This window comes from Wyeomyia smithii, chromosome 3 (assembly GCF_029784165.1).
Source record: "Wyeomyia smithii strain HCP4-BCI-WySm-NY-G18 chromosome 3, ASM2978416v1, whole genome shotgun sequence".
Taxonomy (NCBI): Eukaryota; Metazoa; Arthropoda; class Insecta; order Diptera; family Culicidae; genus Wyeomyia; species Wyeomyia smithii.
This window is the reverse complement of record NC_073696.1, coordinates 153,595,628-153,614,023: the sequence shown is the minus strand read 5'-3', so window position 1 is coordinate 153,614,023 and position 18,396 is coordinate 153,595,628.

Sequence of the window (18,396 nt, the reverse complement as noted above, 5' to 3'; positions counted from 1 at the left end):
AGACGAATTTTGATGATGTTATTTAATGTGGAAAACGCTTGCTGTCGATAACTCGAGATTTAGTTTGGGGTGATAGCAACCGAGATTCACAAGTTTTGTGGGAAATTTAATGTGGAAAAGGAACATGAGCCGTACATTACCGGGCTAGCTGTCTGGTGGGGAACATGATTCTGGATTCACAAGTCAATTTTTTTTCAGATTCATGTCTTAAAGTTTCGGCTTTCACTGCTGGAGTATAAGACATGGTCTAGTTATGGCTACTCCTCTGGAATGCGGCCAATTCCAGACGGAAGTATTTTAATGTTATCGTTTATTGTAGAGTATGAGAGTATTGAGAGTGAATGAGGTTTATGTCAACATATTTCATGGGTTCTTAAAATTCCAATAGCCAAAATCAATCAAATTTTTCAAATTATTTCTCCTACGAAAATTTGATTGAAACTTTTAATTTTCAATCAAATTTTCGTACCATTAGTATGGGATGATGTAACATGGTCACATTTTGACTTATATAGATATTGTACAAATGCATGATTAGAGTTATTTCAATGTTAGGAATTATTATTATAGTATGATTGTTATCCGTATTGTTCACCAAAATCTTCGTTGTATTCTGGTTCACTATTGTGGTGATAATTATTACACCAACTTCAAATCGAATATCTGGATAAGAATGGCACAAGACGCAAGTATGCAAATATCTCAGACACGCACCTTTTCGAGCGAACGTACAAAGCTTATGCGGCTCTCTGCTGCGGTTCGCATAGCTTCTATGAAAGTCCCTGCTGCGTGAACACTTAACCAGAGGATACTCGGTTAATCTTTATTCCGTCTTTCCACGGTATTCTCTCCGTCGGGCAAGATCTCTCTTAGTAGGGGAATTCTTAGTAGTCGGCAGAATCTGAGATGGCTTAATATAAACGGCTTGAACGAAAAAGAGATGCCAGTCCGGATTAACAACGAATTGGTTTTTGGGAGAACCTGTCGTTTGGAAAGGTCGTTGTCCTGTTTCGGCTAGATAACGTACTTCCGGTTCAAATTTCCCGAAGATTGCTCTCTATTTAACTGAGGGATTCTCGCAGCATCGAGCTTTATTTAACCTGGTTCGCGAATGTAAGTGGAGTGTTGGATCCGCGCGTTGTCGAGTGATTTAAAATAATTAGGAGACAGAATTTAGTGCCTAGGACAATTTGTGCGGTATCGTGTGCGTGAAAGGCCTGAGAATATAAGCCGTTCAAACGGCTTTTTGTCTATTAGCGAACAATTCCCACCACCGTTAAGTGAACCATAGGAAACGGTTCTATCGATGCACGTGGAACGTGCTGCTTTGTCAACCACTTCTAGCGAAACCAGGATCGCTTTGCCCGCCACGGCTTAGAATTGGCTAACGGTCATCCACGGTTCAGTCCGAACCCCGTCGATTCTTCAAGCGTTTTCAACATATCGACAGGAACGAAATTTACCACGTCCCTCGTCGGCGTCCAGAAGCAAACTTCGAAATACCTTTCAAAATCATAGAGACCGAACGGGAAGTTTGGGAACAAGGTGGCCCAAACATCCGACAAGGCTCTGTCGTCTTTTACACAGATGGCTCAAAAATGAATGATTCAACCGGAGCAGGTATAAATGGTCCTGGGATAAGCATCTCGATACCATTGGGCCGTTGGCCTACAGTGTTCCAGGCCGAAATATTTGCAATTTATGAATGTGCACAAGTCTGTTTGGCTAGGAAATACAGGCATGCTAACATATGCATTTTTTCTGATAGCCAAGCAACACTTAAAGCACTAAAAGCCTTCACATGTACCTCTAAGCTAGTATGGGAGTGCATCCTTTCACTGAAACAACTGGCATAAAGGAACCAAGTATGTTTATACTGGGTTCCTGGTCACTGCGGAGTGGAAGGCAATGAAAAAGCCGATACGTTAGCTAGACAGGGGTCATGTACCGATTTCATTGGCCCAGAACCGTTCTGTGGGGTGTCATCAAGCGCCTTGAAAGCAGAATTGAAAACCTGGGAACATAGGACAATACAAGAGAAGTGGAGATGCTCAGTAGGGCTACGCCAGTCTAAACGCTTTATAAAACCAAGCGTCAAGAAAAGCCAGCAATTGCTTAGTTTAAATAAAAAGGGACTAAGGACAATTACCGGACTGTTTACAGGACACTGTCCAAGTAAGCATCACCTGAAACAAATTGGTCAGTCAGATAACGAAATTTGTCGTCTCTGCGGGTTCGAATGTGAAACCGCAGAGCATTTGCTCTGCCACTGCAGTGCACTAATACAGCGCAGAATAAGAGCCTTTGGAAAAGGAACTTTGGAGCCTTTTGAGGTCTGGTCTGCGAATCCTAATGAGGTAATACATTTCATACGAAATACAGTGCCTAATTGGGAGAAAGGGTTCGATAGGACAACGACGATCACTTCCATCAATAGTGATATGTCTGCCACGAGTACCTAGACTAAAGAAGAGGTATACCACAAAAGATCAAAATAATGGTCGCAGTGGTCCAAATCTTACAAAAAAAAATTGGAGCATTATTGAGCTCTCTAGAAAGGTAAATGCAAAAAAGTTAGTTTTCTCATATAAATTTTCATACAAATTTGAAATGCAATGCGCCAAGCGGAGACAAGACCAATCGACTTCAGGTAAGTTTAGGATCCCAAAAGTAACCAAAAAAACTTGGTTCTTGAAAATCGATTATTTTTCCCTACCCTATATACCCATATATATATAAATATATATATATATATATATATATATATATATATATATATATATATATATATATATATATATATATATATATATATATATATATATATATATATATATATATATATATATATATATATATATATGGGTATATATATATATATATATATATATATATATATATATATATATATATATATATATATATATATATATATATATATATATATATATATATATATATATATATATATATATATATATATATATATATATATATATATATATATATATATATATATATATATATATATATATATATATATATATATATATATATATATATATTAGGGTAGGGAAAAATAATCGATTTTCCAGAGCCAAGTTTTTTTGGTTACTTTTGGGATCCTAAACTTACCTGAAGTCGATTGGTCTTGTCTCCGCTTGGCGCATTGCATTTTAAATTTGTATGAAAATTTATATGAGAAAACTAACTTTTTTGCATTTACCTTTCTAGAGAGCTCAATAATGCTCCAATTTTTTTTTTTTGTAAGATTTGGACCACTGCGACCATTATTTTGATCTTTTGTGGTATACCTCTTCTTTAGTCTAGGTACTCGTGGCAGACATATCACTATTGATGAAAGTGATCGTCGTTGTCCTATCGAACCCTTTCTCCCAATTAGGCACTGTATTTCGTATGAAATGTATTACCTCATTAGGATTCGCAGACCAGACCTCAAAAGGCTCCAAAGTTCCTTTTCCAAAGGCTCTTATTCTGCGCTGTATTAGTGCACTGCAGTGGCAGAGCAAATGCTCTGCGGTTTCACATTCGAACCCGCAGAGACGACAAATTTCGTTATCTGACTGACCAATTTGTTTCAGGTGATGCTTACTTGGACAGTGTCCTGTAAACAGTCCGGTAATTGTCCTTAGTCCCTTTTTATTTAAACTAAGCAATTGCTGGCTTTTCTTGACGCTTGGTTTTATAAAGCGTTTAGACTGGCGTAGCCCTACTGAGCATCTCCAGTTCTCTTGTATTGTCCTATGTTCCCAGGTTTTCAATTCTGCTTTCAAGGCGCTTGATGACACCCCACAGAACGGTTCTGGGCCAATGAAATCGGTACATGACCCCTGTCTAGCTAACGTATCGGCTTTTTCATTGCCTTCCACTCCGCAGTGACCAGGAACCCAGTATAAACATACTTGGTTCCTTTCTGCCAGTTGTTTCAGTGAAAGGATGCACTCCCATACTAGCTTAGAGGTACATGTGAAGGCTTTTAGTGCTTTAGGTGCTGCTTGGCTATCAGAAAAAATGCATATGTTAGCATGCCTGTATTTCCTAGCCAAACAGACTTGTGCACATTCATAAATTGCAAATATTTCGGCCTGGAACACTGTAGGCCAACGGCCCAATGGTATCGAGATGCTTATCCCAGGACCATTTATACCTGCTCCGGTTGAATCATTCATTTTTGAGCCATCTGTGTAAAAGACGACAGAGCCTTGTCGGATGTTTGGGCCACCTTGTTCCCAAACTTCCCGTTCGGTCTCTATGATTTTGAAAGGTATTTCGAAGTTTGCTTCTGTATTCATCCAATCTTCGATACCTGGTATATGTTTGCTCAGCTGAAAATGTTTGAGGATTGCCAGCTGGCCTGTCTGATCTCCATCAGGTACTTTTTTAAGGCGTGTTAGTCTCAATGCACTTTTTTCCGCCTCTAGTTGTACTACCTGGTGGAGTGGTAATAGATGCAGAATTGCATCTAAGGCTTTCGACGGAGCACTTTTCATTACTCCTGTAATTGCATTACAAATTAGCCTTTGAAACTTGCCAAGCTTGTTCTGCGTTGACCTTTCTTTTGTTTTAGGCCACCACACTAGCGAGGCATACGTTATTCTTGGTCTTATTATTGCCTGGTACAACCAATAGATCATACTTGGCCTTAGACCCCATGTTCTGCCAATAGCTTTGCTACATGCCCAGAGGGCACTCGTAGCTTTACCGATGACATATTCAATATGTGCATTCCAGCTGAGTTTCTGATCTAAAACTACTCCAAGATGTTTAGTCTCAGTGGAAAGCTGCAGTGTAGTCTCGCCCAGGTTCAGGCTCTCCAAGTTGTACCTTCTTTTCCGGGTGAAGGGAATAATGGTTGTTTTAGAGGGGTTAATGGTCAGCCCCTCTTGTCTGCACCATTCTAAAGTATAGTTTAGAGCTAACTGCATTCTCTCCGATACTGTACTGTCGAATTTTCCCCTCACAAGAATCACAACATCATCGGCGAATTCGACAACTTCGAAACCTAGCTCAGTTAGGTTTCTAAGTAGCTGGTCTACAACCAATGACCACAGCAAAGGCGATAGAACTCCACCTTGCGGGCATCCCTTAGTTGTGTTCCTTGTAAGGGTAGTATTACCCAATACTGCAGTTATCTCACGACTATTCAGCATGGTTTTAATCCATTTTGAGGTATATGTATCAAACCCATGGTGTCCCATTGCGTTCAACATTGAGTGATGGGATACATTATCAAAAGCTCCCTCTATGTCTAAGAACGCAGCGAGTGCGATTTCTTTTGTATCTATAGATTTCGCTATTTTTGTCGTTAGCATATGTATTGCATCCACTGTTGACATGTTGCTTCGATATGCAAACTGATACCTACTCAGCGGAGAGGTTTTTAGGTACGTTGATTTAATGTGATAGTCAATTAGTTTTTCCATAATTTTTAACATAATGGACTAACTAACTAATTGGTCTGAAGGCTTTTGGAAGTGTTTTGTCGCGCTTCCCAGCCTTTGGTATGAAGATCACTCTCGTTTTTCTCCAGTTGGTGGGTATGTAATTAAGTGTCAGGCTTGCCCTAAATATCTCGGTTATGAATGGAATTATTACCCTTCCACACCGTTGAAGCATTATTGGTAATAATCCATCCAATCCCGGGGACTTATAGGGCTCGAATGAGTTGATTGCCCATTCCACTTTCGATTCTGTGAAGATATCGAGGGCTATGTAATGCGCAATTGTCCTAGCGGTAGTCGAACCAGCACATGGCGCATTTGAGTCCTGCGTTCCTTCTTCTAGAATGGATCGTGATCCTGGGAAATGTTTCTCCATCATAAAATTGAGTGTTTCAAGAGAATCGGTAGTAAAAGTACCGTCGTCCTTCTTTATTCTGCCCAAGCCATTCGTGTGATCTTTGGAAAGGGCTTTGTGTACTCTTGCAGCTGCAGGGGTGCTTTCAATTTGTTCACACATTAATCTCCATCCCCTCCTGCGTGATTTCCTAATTTATTTATTGTATTGCGTAAGGGACTCTCTATAAGCATCCCAATTTGAGGTTAACTTGGCTCTGTTGAACAACCTTCTAGTTAACTTCCTCAGTTTTTCTAGATTTTTGTTCCACCAAGGCGCGTCTTTGTTGGATACTCGCGTCTTGGTTGGACAGCTTTGGCTATAAAGGGCTATGATTTTATTCGTAAATTTTTGTGATGAATCCTCCAGTTCTTTTATTGTCTGGATTTGCCCTTCAAAGGTAGATTTATCACGAACTATTTTTGAATGAAAAAGCTCCCAGTTGGTTTTTCTAGGGTTTCTATAAACTTCCGTTACTAAGTCCCCTGCGTTATAGTCAAACAAAATTTGCTTGTGATCCGATGGAGAAATCTCATCAGATACATGCCAGTTGACGATTTTTTCCGATAGTTTAGCGCTCGATAAGGTTAGGTCGAGCACTTCTTGTCGAATTGCATTTACAAAAGTTGGATTATTACCTCGATTGCATATATCAATATTATTTGTTAGTATATATTCAAAAAGGTACTCACCTCTTTTGTTTATATCTGTGCTTCCCCATAGTGTGTGATGGGCGTTTGCATCACACCCAACGATGAACTGCTTATTTTGCCTCTTGCAGTGTGCTATAAACTCCTGTACCTCCCTGGGAGGGGCTTCTTCTAGTTCCCCTGGGAAGTAGGCGGAGGCCACCATTATTTCTGCTTTTCCCCGTGTCGTTGGCAGTTCCACTTGCACAGCAACTATATCCCGTCCGATGAATTCTGTAATTGGCGTATAGTTGGTATTACTACTTACCAAAAGCGCTGCTCTTGGTGCATGCGCAGAATCATCATAAAGGAGCTTACCCTTATTTGTTGAAAGTCCTAAGACTTTATTTTTGTTCACCCATGGCTCTTGGACAATAGCCACGTTGATGTTCTCTTTGGTGAACCTGCGACAAAGGATTCCGCTTGCCCCTTTTGCATGATGCAGGTTCACCTGGATGAACTTAATGTTCTTGTCGTCCATCTCGGTACAGCTTTGCTCCCGGGGGCTTCTTTCGCTCCCCCTGCGTACGGTGATAATTCAAGGGTACCATTGAGTGCTTGTTTTGCTCTCCCTCAGGTGTGCTCCCTTGAACAGGCTGTTTACACCGGTTTCTGCTATCACTCGGTAGTGAAGGCAGAACTTTTTCGGCGATTACAGCATTATTTGTGGATTCAGGCCTGGCGCTTTTGAAATTTCGACCACCCTGATTTTCCGCGGGTATATAATTCCGTATTTATAATTCAGTTTGTAGTTTCAATCAGCGATTTTTTTCGCTGACGCTTCGTCTACTGACAGGATAAGCTTCACATGATTCTTGATGGGCTTGCGCTTTAACACCCTCCAAGAATCAGTGGCAATGTCGTTATGGCCTTCAACCAGAGCCAATATGGTTTCATTGTCGTTTTTCTCACTTTTGGGAAAGAAGACAGCTAAAATTTCTGGTCTCGGGATAGATTCACTATCAACAACCATCAGATCAGCTGTTTCCCATGGCTTGATACTCGGAACAATTCCTTTCAGCCAGTCTGCAGTTTCCTGGTTCTGGCACTCTATTACCATAAACCCGGACCTAAACCTGCAGTTGGTGAATTTGGGCTTGAATTGTTCCTTTCTCTTATCAACGACTATAGCCAGGATGGACTCTTCTACTAGTTCCATCATGGTAGTCGAGAGCCGAGACATCGGATAGTCCTTAGGCATCAGTCCAACCTTGAACTGGCTAAGGACTTCAGTGTAGGTAGGAGGCGCTTCAGGTTTACCGACCGGGCTATTTGCAGTCCCAGGGGTATTACCTCTGATCACCTCCATCCGCCTATTCACTGACTCCTTCCGAGTAGCAGTAGAAGTCTGGCATTCCTTCTTCCTTTTTGGAAGAGGATTGCTTTCACTGCAATTAGAGGAGTCGATCTGTCTCGGTCTCTTGACTGTCTGATTTTGGCTCGTTTTCGAAGAGTTAATTGCGAGAAGACGGGCCTCGTCTCTATCGTGCCCATCTTCAAGCAACTTCTTGAACCGCTTCCTTTCCGAGCCACACAGTCTTCTGGGAAATTTCTTGCCATGAAGAGCCCCTTGGACTTGCGCCGACTCATCATGGCTTTCCATCGCTGTATCCTCCACAGCAGTAGATACACAATCGGAAAAGGTTTCCGAATCAACGACGTTGACCTCCGGTGAGTTCAATATCGAAGACGAGCATGATGCAACGTCTTCTAGCGAACGGCTTTGGAGTTGATCAACTTCGTTACCGATCTCCATATTTTCAGTCATTCTGGTAGCACTGGAATAGACAGAAACCAAAAATATTTAAAGTACCACACATTAAATTGAATGCGACACATCGAACTTTCGTTATCTGTAAAACGATTAAAGGTTATCGATTAAATATTAAAACCTAAATATCGATTCACATATATCGATCTTTAGTATCGCTCAATATGTGTATGCCCAGTATGATCGGAGTTTGTATGTGAGATTCCGTTGGCAGGCAGGGAAAACGAGCATTTATGTCCGTAAGCTATTAAAAACAATGCCAGTGCAGACATATAGCCAAGCATATTTTTAATATTATTATCACATGCAACTCACATTATTCCACATACCTTCAATAATGTAACCTGCACACGATGAGCTTAGATGCTCAGACCTGTGGCGATTTTACAACCACGTAATGTTTCACTTTTTCTATACCACTTGCCAACGTCACTCACACACAAGCACCGCCCTTAAGCTATCAGCCGCTTGATTGTTCTTTGTTTGGGAAAGGGTGCCGCAAACAATTCTTTTTCGAGGCAAGACACAACACTAATCACTCAAATTTCTTTTTATTCGCGTACCGTGACAATTTGTTTCCCTTTAATTATCACTCGCGAGAAATTTTTCCGTGATTGAACTCTTTAAATTCGGCTCTTAAATCGCGCGATTGTTTACACCGGGTTTAAAGTTTGGAAGTGTTGCCAGGAAATGCTCCAATAATGCACTACATTATGTTAAAGTATAGTATTTTAGATGCCCAACAACACAAAAGAGAAGAAGACACAAAAGAGCTAGGATGTCCCTAAGACGAGCTATAGCTGTTCAAAGTAGAGTATGTCGATTTAAATGCAGAAAATCTTCTTTTCTGCCAACATTACCAATGTACCGGCGTCAGTAGGATTCCCATCAGAGCTCAATAGTTCCCGTCATGACATTACAACTTTGCCGCATATTGATGGAGGCGTAAGTAATTTCCCAATCCACTGTTGTGATTTCTTTTTATTCGCGTACCGTGACACTTTGTTTCCCTTTAATTATCACTCGCGAGAAATTTTTCCGTGATTGAACTCTTTAAATTCGGCTCTTAAATCGCGCGATTGTTTACACCGGGTTTAAAGTTTGGAAGTGTTGCAAGGAAATGCTCCAATAATGCACTACATTATGTTAAAGTATAGTATTTTAGATGCCCAACAACACAAAAGAGAAGAAGACACAAAAGAGCTAGGATGTCCCTAAGACGAGCTATAGCTGTTCAAAGTAGAGTATGTCGATTTAAATGCAGAAAATCTTCTTTTCTGCCAACATTACCAATGTACCGGCGTCAGTAGGATTCCCATCAGAGCTCAATAGTTCCCGTCATGACATTACAACTTTGCCGCATATTGATGGAGGCGTAAGTAATTTCCCAATCCACTGTTGTGAACACGAAGATAATTTGTTGGAAACCTACATTATGAAAACACCCTTGAAACTTGAAACACCCTGCAAACAAATTAAATGATGATGAAAATTAACGATCTCTACTTTGCAATACAAAAAATTCAAATTGATGAACTATTAAACGATAATGAAGGTTGTTGCAAAAACCACCCCCAACCAAATTCCTTTAACTACGCCACCAAGATACAGAAAAGTCAATATCACGGGATTCGTATTTGTAGAGAACAACACAATGATCATCCTTGGTGTTTAGAAGTGTTCATGTTTGGCGTTTAAGAGTTCACAATGAACAAATTTGTAGTTGCTACCCCCTCATATCCGCTTTATCCCTTTCTGTATGTGATAAACATAATTGAAAGTTTTTGAAACATATACGCTACTTTTCGGCCTGTATTTACCGAATTAAATAACAATCGGATAAGCGCTAAAAAAATAATAAAGATTGACCACATTCATCTACCCCCCCCCCCCTTTCCCTCAAGTACGCCACTGAAATATAACAAAGTCTCAGATGACAGAGTGTCACAGAACCACGTTTCATATTCGAAACCACCTGTATATAAATTTTCACGATGTGAATTTCAATAATTTACATAATTTTTCAATATTTACATAATTTAATTTTATATATTTTATAATTTTATATATATATATATATATATATATATATATATATATATATATATATATATATATATATATATATATATATATATATATATATATATATATATATATATATATATATAAATATATATATATATATATATATATATATAAATATATATATATATATATATATATATATATATATATATATATATATATGTATATATATATATATATATATATATATATATATATATATATATATATATATATATATATATATATATATATATATATATATATATATATATATATATATATATATATATATATATATATATATATATATATATATATATATATATATATGGCAGAGCTGTATGCCACCACGGGTCGGTATTTGGCGATTACCGTAGGCCACGGAAGTGCTCACTGCAAGCAACTGCAAGTCCCGGACCATCAGCGAGAGCTAGCCTAGGTTGTGGTGAGACTCAGGCATTGGGCCGCCGAATTCTCGCAAAAGCCACATTATCCGGAAGCAGCTCTGACGGAGCGAATAGTGCCGCTCCCACCACCCAAATGCACTAATTCGCCCATTGGGATTGATGCCAGTAATTTCCCAATTACAGCAACTGGTCGCAACGTCATATGATAAGAGTCGGATTTTGTTTTCGTACTACGATTCTGGGCTGGCACCTGCGCCGAGCTCCCTTAGTAAGGTCGTGTGACAACGGCTTGAAACGGCGAGACAACAACCGGTGCAGGGGTCTCCGTCCCGTAAAACCTGGCAGGCCTTCCAGTACGTTCCAAATTCATTGCCCGGTGGGAACCGGGCAGGAGTGGGATCAGATGTCCTTTCCTGACTTGCGCCGGTCGGGGGTGTCATAGTTGCTCATAAGGCGCTATGGCAGCCGCCCCTAGCCATAGCCTCACTGCTTCGGCATAGACTACCATGGGACCAGATAGGCGACCACTCCAGTATGGATAATGATAGCGGCTGGAAGGGGGACCCACTTAACAAAAATGAACAGTGAAAATAATGAAGATCAACAATTGGGCGCAGATGGGTTGAAAAACCCGTTTGCACGAGGAGGCATCCAGAGGTCTCCGCCGAGAAAGGCGGAGATGGATGCAGTAAAGGACGCCTGCGAAGACGGCAAAGGCAGTACGCCTACCGGATCGACGCAAGACATCGCAGTGGCTGGTCCACTGTTGATAAAGGCGGTCAGAAGACAGCGAGACACGCTACCGAAGGTAGTAGCGCTGTCGGAGCAGCTCGATGCCATAATCGAGTTTGCGAAAAGTCGCACCAACACGACGAAGTACCTGAAGCAGGCTCTCTACATGCTTCGGTCCTCCGTCGATGCTGCGAAGAAGGAGCACGCTGAGCTCAAGGCAAGAGCGGTGGCTGCAGAGAAGAATGCAACAGAGGTGACCGGAAGGGCGACGAAGTCGGTCCAAACGGACACCTGCATGTTTGCAGCGGTTTGCGCCTCCGGGTCAGCCGCAAAAAGAGCAAGGCAGTCTCCGGAGGAAGCCCCCGAGAACAGCAAGAAACGGTTGGTTGTGCTAAGCCCGCGAGATAGCACATCAACGGCCTCCAAGTCCGCCGAAAAGTCTGCCGAAGTGGCAGCTACGGGAAACCCTTGGGTTACCGTGGGAGGAAGGAAGCGCCAAAAAGACAGCAAGCGCAACGACGAGAAGGCGACAAATCGTCCAAAAATGGGAAAGAAGGCGCGAAGCAGGGGCGACGCCCTCATACTCAAGACGGAGGGGTCCAAGTAGTCCGAAGTCTTGAAGAAAATGAGAGGCGAAACGCAGCTCAAGGATCTGGGAGCGGATGTGCGGACCATCCGTCGTTCTCGCACCGGCGAGATGATCCTTGAGCTCCGTAAGGATGCTAAAAACAAGGGCGCTGCCTACAAGACGGTAGCCGAGCAGGTCCTCGGGAAAGATGTGCAAATTCGGGCACTCACCTCAGAGGTGACTCTCCAGCTCAAAAACCTGGATGAAATCACCGAGAGGTGCGATATTGCACAGGCCCTCAAGGAGAAGTGCGGAGTGGAAGTAGCCACTGAGGTAATTCGCCTCCGAAAGGGTCCAGCGGGGACCCAGGTGGCCACTTTCCGGCTTGCAACGGCCGATGCAACTCTGGCCCTGGAGACAGCCAAACTTAAGGTTGGCTGGTCAGTATGTCCCCTGAGCATACTCCAGCAGCCGGACGTTTGCTTCAGGTGTTTCGAGGGAGGACACAAGTCCTGGACCTGCAAGGGGCCCGATAGGAGCCAGTTATGTAGGCGTTGTGGTGGTGCTGGCCATAAAGCTAAAGACTGCGGGGAGCCTCCCAAGTGCTTGGTATGTACTGGAAAACGGGACGCCAAGCCCACGGTGCCCAGCTGGTAAGGCGGCCACGAAACCACGGGCGTGAGGGTGACACAATTGAACCTGAACCATTGCTATGCGGCACAGCAGCTGCTATACCAAGCAGCGTCTGAGTCGAGGTCGGACATCGCAATCGTATCGGACCCCTACTGCATTCCTCCCGGAAACGGTAATTGGGTTGCAGATAAGTCCAGTACGGCGGCCATATGCACGACCAGCAAGTTCCCGGTTCAGGAGGTTGTGTCAACCTCAAATGAAGGATACGCGGTTGCCAAGGTGGACGGAGTGTTCTACTGCAGTTGTTATGCTCCGCCGCGTTGGTCTATCGAAAGGTTCGCCCAGATGGTCGATTTGTTATCTATGGAGCTGACGGGACTAACACCCTTAGTAGTGGCGGGCGACTTCAACGCTTGGGCTGTTGAGTGGAGAAGCCGCCGCACGAACCGGAGGGGTCAGATCTTGTTGGAAGCTTTGGCAAAGCTCAACCTAGATCTGGCCAACGTTGGAACCAAGTGTACATTTAGCAGAAATGGTGCGGAGTCGATCATCGACGTGACGTTCTCCAGCCCAGGACTGATCGTGAACTGGAGGGTAGACGATGGCTACACCTATAGTGACCACCAGTCGGTCTGCTATAGCGTAGTCCAGAACGTGAGGCGGCAGGCGACGGGTAGAGCCAATACTCCGACCGTCCGCGGGTGGAAGACATCGCATTTCGATGCCGAGGTATTTGCAGAAGCAATGAGAAGAGAGCGCGAGGGGGGCAGTTGGCTCCGCCCGAGTGCTGACCAATTAGTTGCCACATTATCGCGGGCGTGCGACGCCACCATGCCTAGGACCCGCCAACCTAGGAATGGTAAATCACCGGTATACTGGTGGACCGACGCGATAGCGGACCTCCGTAGCGCGTGCCTCCGTGCAAGACGGATGTTGCAACGTGCACGTACCGATGCACAGAGGGTAGAGCACCGTGTAGTATTCGGATCTGCAAGATCGGCGCTTAAAAGTGCGATAAAGGCGAGCAAAAGGGCCTGCTTCGATAGGCTATGCGCGAGTGCCAATACGAATCCGTGGGGCAACGCCTACAGAGTCGTAATGGCGAAGACCAAAGGCGTGTTGGCGCCTGCAGAGCGATCACCAGCGATGCTGGAGCGTATCATCGAGGGACTCTTTCCACGACACGAGCCAAATCCTTGGCCTCCGGTTGCTGAGTCTCACGTCCGACGTTCCAGTATCTCAGACACAGACCAGGGATGGTCGGCCAACCTGCCGGGCACCCAATCCGTGAGAGACGGCAGCCGTGCAGAGGTTGTGGAGGAGGTAAGGGTTACGAATGAGGAACTCATCGTGATCGCCAACTCCCTAAAGGTGAGCAATGCACCGGGACCGGATGGAATCCTGAACTTGGCCATCAGGACGGCCATGAAAGTGGCCCCCGATCTATTTCGAGCAGTCATGCAGAAGTGCCTGGATGACTGCCTCTTTCCGGACAGGTGGAAGCGACAGAGATTGGTGCTGTTGCCGAAGGCTGGGAAACCGCCAGGGGACCCATCGGCATACAGACCGATCTGTCTGCTGGACACTACGGGCAAGGTGCTAGAGAGGATTATCCTCAACAGACTGGTGAAGTACACAGAGGGTGTAAACGGTCTGGCAAGTAACCAGTTCGGCTTCCGGAAAGGTAGATCCACGCTGGATGCTATTCTCTCTGTCACCAAGACGGCAGAGGTAGCACTCCAGCGTAAGAGTTGGGGCATTCGCTATTGCGCAATCGTCACGCTTGACGTGAAGAATGCATTCAATAGCGCCAGTTGGGACTCCATAGCGCTCGCGCTTAGGAGCATCCACGTACCGGTGTCGTTGTACAAGATTTTGAAAAATTATTTCCAGAATCGGGTACTAGTTTACAACACGGAGGAGGGTCAGAAGTGCGTCCCAATCACCGCAGGGGTACCGCAAGGTTCCATCCTGGGCCCGGTGTTGTGGAATGTCATGTATGACGGGGTGTTGAAACTAAAGTTCCCTGTAGGGGTTGTGATCGTCGGTTTCGCAGACGACATCACGCTAGAGGTCTACGGCGAGTCGATCGAAGAGGTCGAGTTGACGGCCGCGCACTGCATACGCAAGGTCGAAGACTGGATGCACTCTAGGAAACTGGAGTTAGCGCACCATAAAACGGAGGTTACGGTTGTGAACAACCGCAAATTAAAGCAACAGGCGGTGGTCAGAGTCGGTGACTGCACCATTACCTCAAGGCGTTCCTTGAAGCTCTTGGGGGTTATGGTTGACGATAAGCTCACATTTAAGAGTCACGTCGACTATGCCTGTAAGAGGGCTTCAACGGCCGCTGCAGGACTATCTCGAATGATGTCCAATAGCTCAGCGGTATATGGCAGCAAGCGTAAACTTCTTGCCAGCGTGGTTTCGTCCATACTTAGGTATGGTGGGCCAGCGTGGTCCAAAGCGTTAGGTACCAACAGTCATCGTCGTAAACTGGAAAGTACCTACAGGCTCATGTGCCTGAGGGTTGTGAGCGCGTACCGTACAGTGTCATACGACGCAATCTGCGTCCTGTCCGGCATGATGCCTATCAGCATAGCCATTAAGGAGGACGTAGAATGCTTCGATCAACGTGACACAAGGGGTATACGAGGCACCAGAAGGTCATTCTCGATGATCAGATGGCAGCAGGAATGGTCCAATTCCGCAAAGGGTAGATGGACGCATCGTCTTATTCCGGACGTATCCGGATGGGTCGGGAGGCGCCATGGAGAAGTTAACTTCCACTTGGCACAGATTCTGTCGGGTCATGGTTGCTTCAGGCAGTATCTACACAGATTCGGGCATGCGGGGTCCCCCATGTGTCCCGAGTGCGCGGATGCGGAAGAAACTGCTGAGCATGTCTTCTTCGTGTGCCCTCGTTTTGTGCATGCGCGGAGCGACATGATGGTAGTGAGCGGGCCAGACACCACTCCGGACAACCTAGTTCGGAGGATGTGTAAAGACCCAAACATTTGGAGGGCGGTTTGTACAGCCGCCTCTCAAATAGTTTTAGAATTGCAAAACAGGCGACAGGTTGACCACCGACACGCCAGTGTTAGCTAACGGCCAGTCTCCAGGTTAGTTAGCTAAGCTAGCAAAGAGATCTATAGAACCAAGAGGGTGCACAGAGCACAAAAGCCGCTCCCCGAAGCAATACCTAGCGGTGGTCCCGGGGAGTATTATGGGCTGGAGACTGGAGGGGTTTTAGTGGGTCCGGTCACTGATTCAAACCAACCCCACACTCCCTGAGGTTGGTCACCTCAGGGGTTTGGATGCAAATTTCCCCTCCACCTGAAACAAAATATATATATATATATATATATATATATATATATATATATATATATATATATATATATATATATATATATATATATATATATATATATATATATATATATATATATATAGATATATATATATATATATATATATATATATATATATATATATATATATATATATATATATATATATATATATATATATATATATATATATATATATATATATATATATATATATATATATGCTGACCCAGCAAATGGCGACTTCCGGTGTCTGGAAAACAGCCGAAAATTACCAAATGATGAATTCAAAATAGTGTCCAAGGTCAATGCTTGGCTTCTGTGTATCAGCTCGATTACGGAAATATCCATAGTAAGTAATATTCGGTCTTTCTCGGCGGTTTTTCCGAAATCGGAAGTCGCCATCTTGGATATCAAACTGGCATTTGGAGACAATTTCTGGCTCCTGAGCGTTATTCTGGTTTAAGAAATACCCATATTGGGGTTATTTGGTCAATTACGGCTGTTTTCCAGGAACCAAAAGTCGCCATCTTACAATTTATAACGGTTTCTGTGATAAAATTTCAGCTTCTGATTTCGGAGATACTCATAGTGGGTGGTATTTGGTAATTTTCGACTGTTTTCCAGACACCGGAAGTCGCCATCTTAGAATTCAAAATAGTGTGTGTGCTTCTGTGCATCATTCTGGTTCCGGAGGTATCGTAAACTGGGGTGACTTTGATCACTTTTTTGATTGTATCTCAAATATTTTTAGAATATACTGGAAACAATATTCTTTGATATTTTTAAAATAAGTACTGGCATGAACTGAGAAAGATTCAGTCACTACTTCAAAAGTTTAGCAACAATTTTGCTGTTTTGAAATATGCTCTAAAAATTTTATACCAATCATCATTCCGGGGTGACTTTGATCACTTCATTGTTTTGATGAATTTGAAGTAATACTTTGGTACTTTCACTAAATCGAACAGCCTAAAACGACTTAAAAGAGTTTTTAAATACGGAAAGCAATTTGGGGGCCATTCACATTCTACGTGAACAGTTTATAATGGCGAATGTCCAAGTTTTATACAAAATTTTTAGAATATATATGAATGATTATCTACTGAGAGGGAAGGTATTCTAAAATCATCAAAAACTAGTCCACGAGGAATATGACTTATGAAATTAGCCAAATTTGCATGTTACTTCACGTCTTGGGTTTTTGTTAAGAAGAAATATGCAATACGCTGTGGAGAATATTGGGACTCATCATTGCCTTCGAGGAAAAACTTGCAAAAATAACAATAAAATGTATTGTTATAACATTTGTTCATCTTAAGAACTAATCTGGGAACAAAATAAGAAAACTTTACGTATTGCAACTTGTTGTTTTGAACCTGCTTGGACCGATTGTTTGTATGCAACAAAAATCGCTAAAAATACGCTTTGTTTTCAATTAATATTTTAGGATGAAAAACACTTTTTAAATAGCAGGAAATGCATGAATAGTAGCAACGCTAACATATATCCACACAATCAGTGGAGATTACGACAAATCCCAAGCACTACGAGCGCTTTTTTACCACATTTTCAAAAAAGAGGTACAGTGATCAAAGTCACCCCGGTGATCAAAGTCACCCCAGTTTACGGTACTCATATTGGATAAAAATCGATCATTTTCGGATGTTTTCCAGAAACCAAAAATTGCCATCTTGCAATTTAAAATGCTGTCTGAGGGCTTCAGTGCACCATTACGATTCCGGAAATACCCATATTAGAAACCGGTATTTTCCATCTAAATTTAAAAATGGTGTATGGAGTCGAATTTTGGCTCTTGTGCATCGACCCGATCATTGTAGTCTGATTCCCGGAAAACCTGGTTTTAACAATATCATCATCTACAGTAACAGCAACAGCAACGAAACTGGAACCATCACGCAGCGCAACACACCACCTTCACTTTTGCCTCTTGACAAGGAATTATTGGCCGCAGCACGCGTACAATTCTCTGGACAACAAAGTAAGGACATTAGAACGAAATTCATCAATTTTCAAAAAGGCGAAACTGTCAACCCGTACCGAACTGAAAAGACTTGTAATGACCAGCATGCTTGTCATTCTCCTCAGTATGTGAAAGGAGAGAAGAAAAAATTCACCGCGCACTTCCCTTCCAGTATGTGCCTGCGTGTAGCAAATGCTTTCACCACACTGCTTATTTCTCACTCCAAAGTGTCTCAACCAGCTTACAGAGAGACAAACACACTTCCAGCTCATCCCACATCTGATAGAAACAAGAGGGGTGAATCACTCTACAGAGAAAACGCAGAAGTGCACA